This window comes from Canis aureus, chromosome 6 (genome assembly GCF_053574225.1).
Source record: "Canis aureus isolate CA01 chromosome 6, VMU_Caureus_v.1.0, whole genome shotgun sequence".
Classification (NCBI taxonomy): Eukaryota; Metazoa; Chordata; class Mammalia; order Carnivora; family Canidae; genus Canis; species Canis aureus.
In genome coordinates this window covers 77102735-77119930 of record NC_135616.1, presented here as the reverse complement: position 1 = coordinate 77119930, position 17196 = coordinate 77102735, and the positions used below count along the sequence as shown (strand labels likewise).

The window sequence follows — 17196 nt, the reverse complement described above, 5'->3', positions numbered from 1 at the left end:
TTTGTTTGTTTTTTAGCTTCTACATGTAAATGAAATCAAATACAGCATTTGGCTTCTCTGACTTATTTCACTTAGCGTCATACCCTGAAGGTCCATCCACGTTGTCACAAACGGCAAGGTCTCATTCTTTTTTATGGCTGCGTAGTATTCCATTGTGGAAATCCACCACACCTGTGTCTTTCATCTGTGGATGGGCACGGGTTGCTTCCATACCTTACCTGTTGTAAATAATGTCGCGATGAACGAAGCGGTGCATATGTCTCTTCGAATTGGTGTTTTTATTTTCTTTAGATACTCACCCAGGAATGGAATTGCTGGATCATGTGTATTTCTATTTTCCATTTTTTGAGGACTCCCCACACTGTGGCTGCACCAATTGACATGTTCACCAGCAGCATATGAGGATTTCCTTTTCTCCTCAGCCTCGTCCACACTTGCTCTCTTTTGTCTTTTTCATGATAACCATTCTGACTGGTGTGAGGTGATGTCTCAGTGTGGTTTTGATTTGCATTTCCATCATAATTAGTGATGTTGAGCATCTTTTTATGTGTTTGTTTGGCGTCTGTATGTCTTCTCTGGGAAAAAAAGTTGTCTATCCAGGTTCTCTGCCCTTATTAAAATCAAGTTGTAGAGTCTTTTTAAAATATTAAGTTGTGCACATTCTCTATAATTTTGGATACTAACCTCTTATCAGATGTAGGATGTGCAAATACCTTGTCCCATTCACTACGTTGCCCTTTGGTTTTGTTGATGGTTTCCTTAGCATTGCAAAAACGTTTTGGTTTAATGTGATCCCATTTATTTATTTTAGCTTTCCTGCCCTTGCCTGAGGAGAGGGCCCCTGCAAAATATTTCCCTGACCGGTCAATGAGCTCACTGCCTCTGCTTTCTTCTCTCTCCAGTTGAGCCTGCTGCCATTCTGATCCCCATCCATCCAAGAGCATGCTGTCCTTGATAGATAGGCTCAATGCTTGCAGAATAGTCGAATGGGCTTAATATGTGTTGAAAAGTGTTAGACCATTTACAGGTTAAAACATAATGAATAGTAGCTGTCAGGGGTTATAGACCAAGAAAGCACGCCGGGAATACTTTAAAAAAAATTATGGTAAAGTTTTTAGAAATTGAGAACACATTTTTGTACTTCGCCACTCCCTTTCAAGCCCCTGCAGTTCTTAAATTCCTTTAGTCACTAGGAATATCAGAGAGAGAGAGCAAAGAAACTGAGTGCTTCATAATCTTATAAGAGATGACTGAGAGGAAAGTGAGAATATTGGGTAAACCCTATGACCCCTGAAATGTTCTCCACAAACTCTCCATTCCCACAGCAATACTCATGGCAGGAGAGACCTTCTAGCTATCCTTTCCAGTCTAATCAAAATACCAGCCAGCGTTCTGAACAAGATATTTATAACATTAATTAATAAAGCTGCTATCTCAATTGGGTCATTAAAAATAACCTCAGTGCGCACAGCATCCCTCTATTTGCCATCGGAAGGGAGTGTCCCACATCTTGGAGAGTTGGGAGCACAACTGTTGATGCGTATTCAGTCACCGTTGGGTTGACTGAGCCTCAGTTTCCTTTTGCAGGATAGGGAATTTTGGAAACCGTGGGAAATTTGGGGAGGATTCACCCACACATTGGAGTCGCGTTAACTCCAAAATGCTAACATGTCTATGTGCACAGTGGGAAGAGGGCGCGACACTTGCGTCACCTTTTAAGACTTAAGAGTCTTTTTCTCCTTTCCCCTTTATTCCCTTTCACTATTTTTTATATTCCCCAAATGAGAAAAAATAAGTGGGAAATATCAGAAAGGGAGACGGAACATGGAAGATTCCTAACTCTGGGAAACTAGTAGGAACTAGGGGTGGTGGAAGGGGAGGTGGGCGGGGGGTGGGGGTGACTGGGTGGCAGGCACTGAGGGGGGCACTTGAAGGGATGAGCACTTATTCTGTATGTTGACAAATTGAACACCAATAAAAAATAAATTTATTAAAGAAAAATAAGACTTAAGAGTCTTAATACGAGGAGCAATCCCAGGGCATTCCTGGAGCTAGGAAGACTGGTGAATTCGATAAAATAAATCAGACCAAAGCTACATAATCACCACGCCACTGACCGGTTCCTTGATGTGTCTGCACACACTTCAGAACGTTTCTGGAACTCTGAGTCTGATGCCCTGTGATCTCTGATTTCTTAAAGTATACGTGACACCTTTATGCTAACTTCCTCCCTGTTGGTGGTGGCCACGTGTCTGCTAAGCGGCTGTGCACAGAGTGGCTGAGTGAGCCAAAGTGAAGGGGCATTCGTGTCCTAAGCCCCAAATTAAAAGAGGGGCTCCTGTAGGCCCCAGCCGACACTGCCGAGCCCACTGCCTTCGCCTGGGAAGACTTGAGAACAGCAGTGGAGGGTGCGTGAGGTTGTGCAGTGCACGACCTGGCCGTGCAGCCAACAGGGTCACTCATGCCTCCTTAGACGCCCCTCCTTGGCAGTCCCTAGAGCCTCAGGAGCCGATGCACAAAGGAGAAAATTACGAGAAGAAATGATATTGTTGCGTGGAAGATATTGGGGAAAATACTGATCATCTTTTAACGGAAATAGATTCTCTAAGAGAGAATACCTCTGTCTACCCTAAGAAGATCAACAGACTTAGACATGCTAAACAGTGTTTCTTACGGTCATTTTTTTTTTTTTAACTGGATACCAGGATTCCCTAATTTCAGAGTAAAAAGGAAAATAACAATGTGCTTGTGTTCATTTAACCTAATTGAAAGGGAGAAAACCACACTGCTTAGTCACATTCCATATTTTCTTTTTTTGAAAATTCAGCTGCTATCATAGGCTAGAATAATAGCATTGTGTTATTTAGAGGAATTAGTCTCTGTAGAGAAATTAGATGATGAAAAACAAAGCAAATATGTTTAATATGTCTGGGAATAAAATCTAGATTTATCTATCAATTGTACTAATGGTAGGTAATATTTTAAATCCTTTTTAAACATGGGAAATACATCCAAAGGAAAACGAATCCTTATAACCACTTAGCATAGCAGAGGGAGCCAACACTGTTTTAGCTTCTCAGAGGTTTCTGATTGTTCCTTGACAAGACATTTTATGGTGGGGGAAACCCAGACAATGTTTTCTGGGGCCAAATTAGTAGCCCTAGAAAAGTAAAAATTTAGGACATGAGAAGTTGGCAGATCTCTATGGATTGTTGCATTGGGAAACATCCCATAAGAGGATAAAAATCTATTTTAGCTCATTTACTTAACATGGCTTGAGTTTCATGTACTATCACTTTTTGTTTTGTACAGGGATCTTGGCAAAATTAGCAACGAATCCATAAAGGAGACTAAAAGCCATTTGATCTCCCTCTTCAATGACAGTCCCACAAAAGTCGAAGAAATACATTATGTCTCCAATGAAGAGAGCAGTTGTACCCTAAAATTAGGACATGATTAAGGTATGACATTTCTTTTAGTTCAGTTGCAATGCTTTGTTCTATTACAGATCATTTCTTCTCCCTTTTTTATCCCAGTATCTCTCTCTCTCTCTCTCTCTTCCTTTTCTTCCTCTCATTAGCAGATTGTCTTTTATAATTGATGTTGTTCACCACCCTTTCATCAGATATATGCCACATCTCTTAGGCAAGCCATCCAACAGGGCACCTAAATACACATTAGAAGGTACTAGGAGCCATGAGTCGCTTTGACCTCCTCCTCAGGGCAGTTATAATAAGCATCTTGATGCCACTGAATGCAATGCTGTATTCAAATAATAGCCTTCATCTTTACCCTCTTTAAATATAAAAGTAAACCTTGAAGCCTTTGAAGGACCTAACCAAACAACACACATGTGAAAATAGACCAGCGAGTCTTTGAAAAAAAAAAAAAAAAAAAGACCTTATGTAAAATCTGTAAAGAATCTTGGCAGTTTTTCAAGAAAGATCTCCAGGTAAACGATGGCTGTGAACAAGATACGTGGCCGTCTAGTTATAGGGATCATTATTGTGGGCCCTCTGTGCCATTTTTGTTCCCAGCAGGATCTTTCTTTTCTCATCGAGTTTTCAGGGATATCTATCTACTGTTCTCTGTGTGTAAAGCATATTGAAGTGGTCCCACAAAGATGCGCTAATTAAAAGAAACAAAACGTAGGAAAAAAAAAAACCTAAAAGAAAAAAAAAAACTTTGTCAAGTGGTCAGACAGAGTGGAACTAGAGGATTATAGGTAAGAGGGATAAAATGAAGGGTTGGAAGCTATAATTTCTATTTCTGTGGTGGCAACCGCATCAGCTATTGGAGTCAGGCAGTTAAAAGATATGGCTACTTAAGCACAGAGTCTGGGAAGAAGACACTTCAAAATATAACAGTGAATCAGGCCTCTGATGGCAAAGATGCACTAAATGATGGGGATCCCTTGCCGGGGTCCTTTTCCTAATTGTCTCGACTTCCTTCTTTCCCATACTCATGTCTTCCACTTTCCATTTGTTTCCATCCTTGTCTTGCACAAGTCCATCTAATACTTTCCTTCCTCCTAGAAAACAGAGAACATATTTTAAAAGGAGACCCTGCATCTCAAGGGACTTCTTCATTTTGCCAGAAAATAGTTCATTCTTGAACATGATCTGACTGTGGATTCTCAGGAAAAGCCCCCCTCCCTATAAATAGTTTTAAAGAGCATGTATGCACATATGGATGTCAGGCAATCAAATCTGTAGATAGAGTAATTTGAAGAATGAATTATTAGAGTGACAGGATCACTTAGAAAACATTGAGAAATACAGATAGCTGTCTAGCTTACATAATATTTACCATCATCTTGGGAGTTTCATCCCACCATTTGGCCTTATCCTTATATTTTTATTGGAATTAACAGAATCAGAGAGTTAGTAGAAAGCATAGAAATCTGTAATACAGTTTCTCGTATTGCAGTGAAGAAAATGAAGCCCAGAAAATAATCTAAGTCATCTTGCTTGTCTAAAATGCCATTGGTTTAATTTTAGTTTTGCATATACATAGACCAAGAAAATACTTTCCCAGAAACTGGTTACAAATGTCTGAGAAGAGACATAATCATTAAAATATACATGTAGTAAATATAATATCATTCAGTAGTTGCTAATATATATTGAAATTGCCTGGAGGTTTTATGCATTTAGGAAAACTTACTTTCATTGTTAATATAGCCTCTGACCTCTGTATATGTATAACACGTAAACAAGTTCAAATTTTCTATAAGTCAACTCTATTTTTGTTTACAAGTACAACCCCCTTTTGATTTTTTTTTTTTTTTTTTTTGTCTTCTGATTATATATTACTCACAGTTCTGTAGTTTTAACCAGAACAAAAAGGATTGCCCGGAAGAAAAGAAGGTAAGTTATTTCCTAAGTTGGGTTGGAAATTCAGAAGTTCTTTTCCATCACCAGCATTGTATTCTTGAAAAAAAAAAATAAGACAAACTCTAATTTTTTTTCACTTATGAGCTGTTCCCATAAAAACTGGCAGAGGGGGGTGGGGAGGAAATCCACTGTAGAGACACAGCTATACCCTATTATTAGAGGCATTGGTGGTATCCTATAGGAAATATAGTTTGTTCTTGAAGACAGAATAGGCTTAATGTCAAAAAAAAAACTAAAATATCACACATACCCCAAAAACATGTTTATAAAACAAAGCTTTTAAATTTTTAATTATACCACTAAGCTGGCTTTCTAGTTTTTCTAGGATATCAAGGCATTAAAAAAGAAAGAAAGAAAGAAAGAAAGAAAGAAAGAAAGAAAGAAAGAAAGAAAGAAAGAAAGAAAGATTTACTCAGGTTAGTGTTGGAAACATCACATAGAAATATGTGTGGTGATGTTACTGGAAATGACTATTTTTGTAAAGTAAACAAGTAGAATGTCTGAGTTTTAAAAAGCCTGCCACACTGCCTTAAGGTTAAAGATGCAAGTCTAGATATATCTAAGAAATTGTAGTTTGTTTAACTTTTGGTTCTAAGTATTTTCTGATGCAAATATTTAAAAGATTGCTATGTCTTCAGTTAAAAATGAACATTTTGATGAAGTAGTAATACTTAGGTTGTTTTCAGTTTCTGTAATTAAATGCTACTTGCTACTTATTCGGGGCATAGGTTTCAGTTCCAAATCATTGAGGACACGGCTAAGTGATATAACCTAATTTTTTAAAAAGTCAAACAACAATTTTGTGGCAGTTTTCAACTATAACTTTAATTTGTGTTTTAGGGACTTCATATGTAGTTAAATAGCATCAGGATCTTAATTATCATAATTTAAATGATAATCTATAAAATATGGAACATGATAATATAATGAATGCAGACTTAAGGAAAAATTGCATCCCCTTAGCCAGAAAAGTACGGGAAATCAGAACCAATGAGGAACATAATTATTTTTCCTGATACTTCGATAGACTAATCTATAAAAGTTGGGTTTGATAGATCTTGTCTTATTGGTATATGAAGAAACCCACGGCTGACATCAGAGTTTGTGGGTGTGTGGCATGTATATTCTTAATAAAGATATCTATGATCAATATTGCAGAGATAATTAGGCTTCACATAAAACAACCTCTTTTAGAGTCTTCAAGGCCAAGGAACTGCAGCTGTGAATCACCTGCCTCTTCCACAGAGAGTGCCAAAGGGTCTAACTCCATGAAAATTCAACCAGAATGCACAAAAATACAATATTCCCAATCTGCTATTTATATTGCCACATAAATTATATATATGCACAACAATATTTGCCCATTGTTAATTTTTATGTTGCACAATTATACTAAATTTTGAATGGCATTTTTAACAAAAGAAGCCTAGAAGAAACATCCTTTGGCTAAACAAAGGACAAAGTCATCACGTATACCTGAGAAAACATTTTTAGATCTATTGTGGGGGTTGCTGAAAGATACACTGAAAGATGCTTATGGCTCAAGAACATATTTCATTTAGAAGCTGAGCTGTGCTTTCGTATTTTATCGACTTCATAAATACTGGATCGATAGGTTTTCAATCATAAAGGAAATTTAGAAAGAGAAGAAATGTAAGTGAAAAATCTTGTTAGGAGCAGTAGTTATATAGAGAAGTGACTGCTTATTTTTTCAAGATGAAGTCTCATTTTAAGTAAATAACATTTTCAGGAAAAGAAGTTGGTTAACAAAACAACGTTCACATGAGGCAATATGCCACATAACTCAAAGCCGGTGCAAAAATGTTAGCTTGTAAAAGGGGATTCAGTGCTGGTCAATAATCACAAGCTATATTTTCTCCACTGAAAAGAAGAGCTCTCTTCACATTTTGAGTATAAGTAAAGGGAATTTAGTTCATGTTCCACAGCTCTATGGCCATGATGGCAGGCTTTGATTTTTCAGTGGGTATCATGGAAATTATAATAACTATGACCAACTTGTATTGACTAAATAGGACTTAATTTTTCTCTAGCCTGGGGTTCCTCAACAGAGGCACTATTGATATTTTGGACCAGATAACTACTAGGCATGGGAGATTGTACATTGTAGCATTGTGCATGGTTACATTTTTAGTCAACATCTTGGCATCTACTCACCAGATGCCGGTAGCATTCCTCTCTCACCACATTGGCATTAGCAGACATTGCCTTTGGTTGAGAACCACCTGTCTAGACATTTTTCATTTCTTGTCTTATCTCAATGGAAAATAAGTTATGTTGGTTTTCTGCAGGATCTTTAATAGACATTTTCTATAGAACACTCTAAGTGAAGAAGTGGTCTACAATGCAAATGTTTCTGTAGGATACAAAAAAAGTAGGATACAAAAAATAGAATCTCAATAGTACATTCATTACTTGAAACATTAAATATTGTATTAAAATGACACAGATTTTAAGGGATATTGACTGTGAGCTCATATTTTGTGCCATACCTGAAAATTTGCCACATAAGCCAGGTAAATTAATGCAAAATATGTTTGCCTCTGATTGGACATGAAAAATTTTTTCATGTGTATTATAGCTAAATATAACAATACCTTTTCAGAGGTAGCTTTCTGCAGCAGAAAACAAACTAAGGATTCTTACCAGATAATTCTCCATGGAGCTGATTATAGCAGAAGAGTGGCCCTCGTGTGTGTTTTCTGTACATGTTGACTTTATCCATGTACTAGAGCACAGTTTCCCTGCAATGGCACACAAACTACTGAAAACAAAAGAAAACAATCTGCAGAGAACCTGGGAAATCATCATCAAAATGGGCTGATAACCATGTATTTAAAATATGGATTATCAGCTATTTTTTAACTAACAGTAATGAGATGGTAGAGAAGTTATTACCTTGATATGTCTTTGGGATTTGAGGGGTTTTAGTGGAAATATATGTAAGCAAGGGGAAAAAATAAGCTAATATGGAAGATTAAGAAGCAAGCGGTCAAAGAGAAATATGCAGGAAGCAAGGAATCCTGTTTTAGATGACAGGAAAAAATGTGTTGATAGTATTGATCCCTGGGCCTTCTAAAAACTTAAGCCAGTAAGTCTTAGCTTGATTTAACTTTAACACAAAAAGCTCCATGAATGATTTCAATATATTAAATAATGTTTTGCTTAGCTTTTGTATACAATTATAAATGTATTATGAGTGTGTGTGGCTTCCCCTGTGAGCATCCGGGAAAACTGAGTTGATTTGCCCTTCCTTCTTGAAGGCATTCATGAACTTTTTCAAAAGTTCTTTAAGATGACCTACTTACAGACCCACTACTAGATGATATGGAGGCATTAACATTTATATATAACCAATATTTATTTTTTTATTATATTTTTCAGACTTGAGATTTAACAAAAATCTCTGGATCCATGAAAGATAAAATAACAGGTTTGCCTTTTACAGAGCTTGATCTGTACACTAAGAATAGATATGGGCTGAGTTCCTTTCTAGCATGAATTGGATTATTAATGAACATCTAGTCATGAATCTATAATGCCAAGAGTTAGGCATAAAACTTGGAAAGGCTTATAGCTCCAACTTGTAGTAATGAAATTATAAAATAGAGTTATGCTTATAGTTTTTTTCTTTATGAAGAACTCCGAGTAGCCATGCTTTATTTCTGCATGTGCTTTTTTTTTTTTTTTTTTTTTAATGACAGTGAAGTCTTTCCTTGTTAACATGTAAGAGGAAAAATGGATATAAGGACTTATCATTGCTACTGAGTTTTGAAAGTAATAAAGCATTTTTATACAAAATATGTAGAAATTGAAAATAGAATTTCTTTTCCTGATGTACTATGCCACTATTTCTTGAAACTTAATTACTAAAGGGTGATTTTGATTATCACACTTTTCTAGGTCAAAATTTCCCAAACTTTTGCTATATCAGAATTACTTGGAAGGCATGTTAAAATATAGATTGCTGGGTTTCATGACCAGTGTTTCTGATTCAATAGGTGAGGCCCAAGAACTGCATTTCTTGCAAGTGCTCAGGCCGTCCGGGTCCTGAAAGCCTCACTGCTCTAGACATATTTTTAGTCCCATCTAGCCTTTTAGTGTGGTTGGTAACTTCCTCTTTGTTGAAAATGGGAAAGGCTGCATAAATATAAATATGTTAAAGAAGTTGTATAAATTTTAGTTCACTCATCTGCAATAGACCAAATCAGCTTTGTTCCTGGGAAGAATGACTTATGACAGTGGATGTTTTTAATAAGAGTCTTCACATAGCATTGAAAGACAGGAAACCTTAAAAGGAAAAGAAAACTGATAAAACTACTCCCAAACAGGGATTTAAATGAGCTAAAAACCTCTTTTTTTTTTAAATGCCGCTTACAAAGTAAAAGTTCATTTTCCCACACTAGCAAACACTTAGTTATCAATATTTTGTTCATATTTTTTCCTTAGTCATCCTTTTTCCACTTGCCAGAAAAAAAATTAATCATTCTCCCCATTCACTGCCCCTCTCCCAAGGTATGCAATTGTTCTTGCCCTTACATATTTTACAGCTTACTTGTACAGCAAGACCCTACTAATGCAATATTTTTTATTTAAACTTTGGCAAAGTCCTATTAAATCTAAGATGTCATTAAACTGCAGGACATCTAATATATTGAATAGATCGTTCGGGATTCAAAACAATCTTTTCAAAGGTATGCAGGGCTGTCACCTATGGCTATAGATGCTGTGCACTGCATAACTCCAAGAGGTACCATTGATCTGGATGATGATGTAAATTCTCCCTGTAATTGTGCAATCAGGTGTTCCTTGGTCAAAAATAATAGGCCGAGTATAATAAGATGGACATATAGTGCTTGTCTTCACTCCAAAATTCTTGGAGAAGGGGGGACGTATAGCAGAAGAATCGCACATGTGATTTACGTCTGATTTAGTTGACTGCTATTAGCTCACTATGAGTCAATAATAATATACAACTGCTCACACAAACCATGAGAGGCTTAGTGTTTCAGTGGGTTGGTTTTCTGGGGTGAGGGAAATGAGAAATCTCTTAGCTTTGTAGCTGGTTAGAATGAATCCAGAGTTGACCACTTCTCAGACACTATTTTCAATCTTGCCTTGCTTGTAAGTAAACCAAGGCACCAATTGTTAATGTTCATTTACAGAGAACACTCAACAAATGTTCTACACTCAGCATAATCACTGAGAACCTTTGACAGACAAGCAAGAAATTGTTGAATTTTTTTTCAATTAATCTTAATGACCTGTGAACAAATATGTACTGGTTTTGCCAGTGAGGTATGCCAAAATTGAAGTCTTTCAAATTTCCTTATGGAAATACGGCACCTTGATTCTGGCTTTGGAATAAAAGTTTATGGGTTTTTTTTTGATAACTTCTAACCTTTGACAACACAGCAGGAGAAGCTGAGAAAGGAGCTATTTTTAGCTGAATACTGGAAAATCATCATCCAGTTTCCTCTGCTCAGTCACTAATAATTGCAGACAGCCTTAAATAGAATTGTTGATTAATTCATCTGGGTCCAAACATTTTATTTCATTTTTTTTTTTTTTTATTAATGTAGTGGGTAAACTGTGGTTCTGGAACACTTACTATGGTTCTGGTAAATCTTGTTGTTTGGTTCTCCTGATAAGACCAACTTTAGTTGACAATGCCCATTAACGCTCTACGGATGCTTTGTACAACCAGCAATATGATGCTTGGAGAGTGCTCACTCTTTGTTTCCCACACATTTTAATAATTCTGGCATATCCTTTGCCACAGAAGCAAGTGTACAAATGCTGAGACACTTCTACATGAAGACCTAGTTCATTATGTGCATATCCAAAACATTGACATTGATGCCGTATCCATGCTTTTCAAAGGGGAGGGAGATCTGTGATAACAAAATTGTATCCCTTCCTTCCTGCAATTACCTCACTATCCTTCCAGCCTTGACATCTGGAAACCCACGGCTACAGTAGCAGCTGTGATTCCTGTTCTTACAGCAGGAAGTTGACTACGCATTCCAAAGTGCCCTAATTGTTTTGATATTTTATGGCTGCTTAAGGAGCTTGGATATCGGAGAACACACTATTTCGTATCAACCGCATTTTGGAACCATACACCAAAGTATTCCTTGACACCTAGAGGTATTGCAGGTGGTCTTTCTTCAGGATGTATACCTGTTCATTGTGGTCAGATTCTAAAGTTAGCCATGTTAAACACCGCACGCTTTATTAGAGAATTAAACCAGGTTTTGCTCAATATCACGCTGTTTTTCATAGTTTATTTGGTGGTTTCACCTCTGCTGTTATTTTCTCAAGTAATTAGTACGGAAGAAGGCTTATCCAGAGGCATACTCTTATCTAAATACTTGGAAGAGAATTGACTACTTTAAGTTAGAAATTGATTCTCATAGTATTGAGAGAATCATTATGCTTTGAGTTTGCTTACAGAGTGCCTCTTAACAGAGATTTTCAGATCCTTCTCGGTTTCTAGATCTCCAAAAGAAGTGCAGAATGATTAGTATTGCGCATACACGATTGTATTTTGTCCTCACTAAATTGTCTGAAACTATTTTGGGATTTGAGCCAATAAAACCTATAATATTGTTTATTCAGAATGCTTTTATTCCTTAAAATGAATCAAAAGGAATAACTACTGTGTTTTACTGTTAATTTATCTTTAAAATGGCTACAAATAATAGTTATCTTCATTATAAGAGCATTAGTGCTTTTTTCATCATCAAATTAAGAATGAAATGGGTTTCAGTAACACCCTACAATTACCTTATTAATCAAAATTATTACCAGTGATCTCCTCGAAGCTAAACTGGTTTGCTGCAGAACAGGTTGAGGATTGCTGTGATTGAGAGCATAACTCTGCAAAAATACATTGACATGATTTTTATTTAATTTACAGATTTTATTAAGATTTTCCTCTTTCTAATATTTTCCCCAAATATAACCATATCCCCCATTGTATATTTTTATTTGCCTTAATCTCCAATTTAATTTAATTTTTCTTTTTGCTTAATTACATCTGGAATTTTATATTCATAAGTGGTTAAATCTCAATCTCTCGCTCTCTCATAATTAAATAGTTGATTTAAAACAATTATTTATGTCTTCTAGTGACTATAATCTCTGATATTCCCTTCTGGTTAGAAATATTTTTACACTAGATTTATGATGTGTTTCCTGTGATACTGATTCTGTGTATGCTTAAACATTTTTTATCAGTATTATCCAACTGTTCCTATGATAACCAGAAGTTATTGCGCTTTCTCCTAGTATCTTAATACTCCAGTGTATACTGAGTGTTTAAACAACCATAAAAGCAATATTTGTTTGCATAGTTATTGGTTTGTTTACCTTCACTGCTCCAGAAAATCTTGCTAGGCAATCTGCCTGGGGCTGATACTTATAACCATTAGCAGTTATGGATTCTAGAAAGCTACTGACATGAACTTTTTAAAAAAAAAATACCTGAAAAACAGATACAAAATATGCAGTGTATTCCTAGGGTAGATTTTGTTGCCATTCATGCCCTTGCCCTTCTTGTTATCTTAACTCTAATTAACTTTTTCATTAGGAAGCCCTGACTAATAGGAAATCTGTTTCAATCTTGGGTTCTTCCTAGACATTCATAGACAGATGCATAATTTTCAAAACTAATAAAGCAGAGTTATTTTATATGATGATGTCTTTACACATCATTTATGTTTTGCAGGGGTTTGGGTAGTATGCCCGTGATGTACTTTTCATTGTCAAGGAATCTCATCTACACAAAAGAGGCGTGGGTGCACCATCCAGCAGGTGGGGACTGCTGTCATCTGACATATGTACTGAGCTCTGGGGTGGGTGGGGGGATACGAGGAAGAATGCATGGGACACTGCTTTCAGGGAGGTTACACTCTAGAGTCTGTACTAATAATATGCCACCAACGGGCAACAACAAAAGCCAGGCAAAGATTTTGACAGAAACCTCTCCAATTAGTCCCCACGCTGGGACAGGCAACCAAAGAAGCCTCCGTTTCTACTGAATCCAAACCATTTTCTGAAATATTTAGAAGAACAGCCTTAACAAAGAGGTCAGTTACAGGCTTTGGTTTTGATTTTGTTTCCTTATTGTTGAGTGTCTTGCAGAAAAGCCTGATGCATTTGAATTGTTGTACTTTGAGCTTGATCTGGGCCAGAAATTGTGCTGAATAAGTTTTTTTTTCCTTTTTCTTTCATTTTTAAAAACAATTTTCTAAAAAACTGTCAAACAGAAAGTTGACTCTTAGAATTTCACCATGTCACGATAGAAAAAATGTATCAAGGAAGAAAAAAAATCCTACTTAGGCATATGACCTTTCACCTTTAAACTGTTTCAAACCTGACTTTGGCAGTTTATTATCAAGATTTTAGTAACTTATTGTCAAGATACTTTAAATTTGGCAGGATAAAAAATATGATTTTTGGTCTTTAAATATACTGCTTCAATCATCCCCCAAATTTCACCTAGAAAAGAAACTGGAAATACTTCCTAAGTGTGAGAATAGAGAACAGAAACAAATATTTACTTATATCGGACTCAACCTCGGCAAAAATATCCTTAACTTGGTATCTATTTCTTTTAAATTTATCTCTCAGTTTTTAAAATTAAAAAAGAATCCCGATATGAATGCCTAAGACCTAAAGTTTACTGGATTCTGGAAACTATCATGGCATACTGTGGTGTAAAAACAATATTTGTTTTTGACATGAATTTGCAATGAGCTATCAAGACTGTGCAAATCACAATGAGTGATTCCTTTTGTCAGATTTTCCAAAGAACAAGACATAATGAATCTATTATGAATGTCTCCCACATCGTTATTTCCCCTTAAATGTAACATACGCATTTACAATTTAAAGCTAAAAAAATTGTTAACATATCACAACTTTTCAATTATTAAGAGACTTAGAGAATTCGCTGTGATTTTGCAAATAGTCGTAGCATACATTTTATTACAGATTATTATCTAGTGAGGTGCCTCACTAGATAATAGAGGTCAAATGTATGTTTATGTTCTGCTGAGTCTTATAAGCCAAACCCGTCCTTACTCTTTAAGAAAAGAGACGAAAACAACAATGTTCTTAATTCCTAAGATACAAAAGCCAGTAAACTGTACACATCAAGACATTCGGAATTAGTCTAGTCACTTTAAACCCAGATGTGTGTATTTTGAGCACATTTTTTTGAGCACTACATAGTCATAAAGTAACCTAAAATAACAATGAAAGAAAACTAAGCTCTGCTGATAAAATACACTTCACTTTTTATGTGGTGTTAACAAAATGACTTAGATGGAAAATGAAATCTGTCTTAGCTTAAGACAGAAGCACAAAGACATTTCCCTTCTGGACAACAGACTTTGGCATTGAAAGATCAAAGGAACAATTTTATCTGCATTGTGACTACAGACCAAAAAATTTTACAGTATTCCTGTCTCCATGCTAGAGCTTATGTGTCTTTAATGGCATTTAAATTATAGCCCTTCTGCAGTCAAGCAGTCAAAACACCACGTCATCTGATGAGACACCACATTATAATCTGTCAGTATGTCTCATTTAAAAATTCTCCTATACTGTACTTGCCCTCATTTTTCTCTTTTGCTAGAAAAATTGAGCAAATTGTTTTTTAAACTGGATTTATGAGTTGACCTAATCAAGCCAGACAAAAGACATACTTTGGTTTATATTATTTTAACTTAATTAACTTAAACCAATTTGTAGATTTTTTTTTCCTTTTTATTGTGATAACCCCTGTTCACATTTTTTGCTTGTTTGGTTTTAGGGTTTTAATCATTTTCATATATAAAAGGATACATGGTTTATTATAGACAAATGCTAAATGAAAATTGAGAATGTGTGTCCATTAGAGAGTAGTAGTAGCTAAAATATTTTGTTCTTAAAGCAAAGTATTTTATGTAATATATCTAATATAAAATAGAGTGATTATTATATATAAGTAGAAGGAGCTGTTATTCTCTGAGTATGTGTATCACACAATATAATGATGTTTCAACTGTCACTGGAGAGACAGGTTCGGAATGTGCTCTTTTAAGGTAGTGTTTATTATACTGATTAAGCAATCAAAACTTTCTGATAATGAGTATTCCACTTAAGTGTTCCTGCAGATAGGAAAATAAGATGCTTCATTTTCTACAGAAACAGTGACTTTTTTTCAAAAATAAAAAAAATTTAGGAACTTTATTAAAAAGATAGCAAGACTATGAAATCAATGATTATATACCGTAATACTATCTAATATTATATGTATTTATAAATGGTTATAACAGATAATTTAAAAAGCAAAATTTATTTTGTCTAGAAATGTATTAGATTAGTAACTGATGTGATAACTTTGTTTTTAGGTTTCAAAAATATGAGGATTCATGGATTTTCAGCTACTTACCTAGGTTTTTTAAAAAATGAGTTTTTAAATCACATTAAGATTGAGATCCAAGATACTTGTTGACAGTAAGTGGCTTTAACATGCCATGGGAGGCATTTATTTATCTTTTTAAATTAAAGTGACTCTACCTTAGATAAGCTTCAACTGGAAATATTTCTTTTAGTTTATGTCCACCTGTTTTGGAAAGAGCCAACTTTAACAAGTAAATTGGTAAATTTTCACAAAATTTTGAACTTTTATATCTAATAATTTTGTGTAGAAAATCACAGCAGAGTATGCTGTGTGCTACATATTGAGTAGGGTTGATGGACATCACCAGACATACAGTAGGTTTGAAGAGTTGGGTCTTTTTCCCAAAGCAGAAATGTCAGGGATCCCTCAATATATTTTACCTACCTGAGGAGCTGCAGAAGATACTTACTGAGCATGGGGCAAATTTAGTATATCACTTTTTCATGGGATCAGGATTGGGTATCTCCACACTTAGTTGACAGTTGACAAGAAATCATGACAAGTATTTTATGCTCAGAATTTGACGTAGCTAAATAGGGCCCTATAGTGCAATATTTTGATTTAAGATATGTATTTGGGGGGAGTGCAAAAAAGCAGTGATTTTTTAGGGATGAAAGAATAGAGTAGAATAAAAAATTCTCCATGTATGGAAAATAGTTGATTTTATATCTCTGCTCTCTTCTATCCTAAAACCCAAGATATATCCTAGAACTATTTTGGGAGTCTATTATTTGATAAATACAAAAAATTCATATGCAATGTAATGAATACTTATAAATCTATTACACAATTTAAGAATTAGAACCATACCAAGAGGATTGCTTCTCCCCTCTCAACCTTCTTCCTTCGAAGTTATAGTTACCAAGGCCAAAGTAGTGCAAAGTGTGTACTTTACAAATGTGCAAGATGTGTACTTTCGTGTCTAGCTGGGCCTCATCTGAATGATGCCCCTTTGAAATGTGCAGTGTAACCCACACAGATTTTCACAGTGACTCTGCCACTTTTGTGACTTGTTTTGCTATTATCTTTTTATATATGTATGATACTTTTGCTTGTTTAAGACCCTGGAAAAATGACAACATTTTCTAATAGCCTTACTAGAACTAGCTTTTTTCACTAAATATTATATTGCTAGGGGTCATAGACATCGTTGCATATAATGATATGTTCGTTTACCTCCCTGCGATATAGTATTCAATTGTGCAAATACCCTCAATTTATTTTTCTATGCTTTTCTTTGACATCTGAGTTATTGTCTGCTTTGCAATTGCACTTGCTGCTGCTATAAATATCCTTGCATATGTCCTCTGGTGCACACGGGCAAGA

At 35.5% G+C, this 17196-nt stretch overlaps 1 long non-coding RNA gene across 6 annotated transcripts in view; it reads left to right on the top strand.

The window, feature by feature from the left end:
• Positions 1-17196, top strand: part of LOC144316457 (uncharacterized) — a 76664-nt gene that overhangs the window by 34070 nt on the left and 25398 nt on the right. For 3 of the 6 annotated variants that reach the window (XR_013382424.1, XR_013382420.1, XR_013382422.1), the window contains exons 2-3: positions 3313-3461; positions 13147-13232. This is a non-coding gene — a long non-coding RNA (uncharacterized LOC144316457). The remainder of the gene's footprint in view (positions 1-3312; positions 3462-13146; positions 13233-17196) is intronic. The other 3 variants (XR_013382423.1, XR_013382419.1, XR_013382421.1) reach the window with 1 other exon arrangement.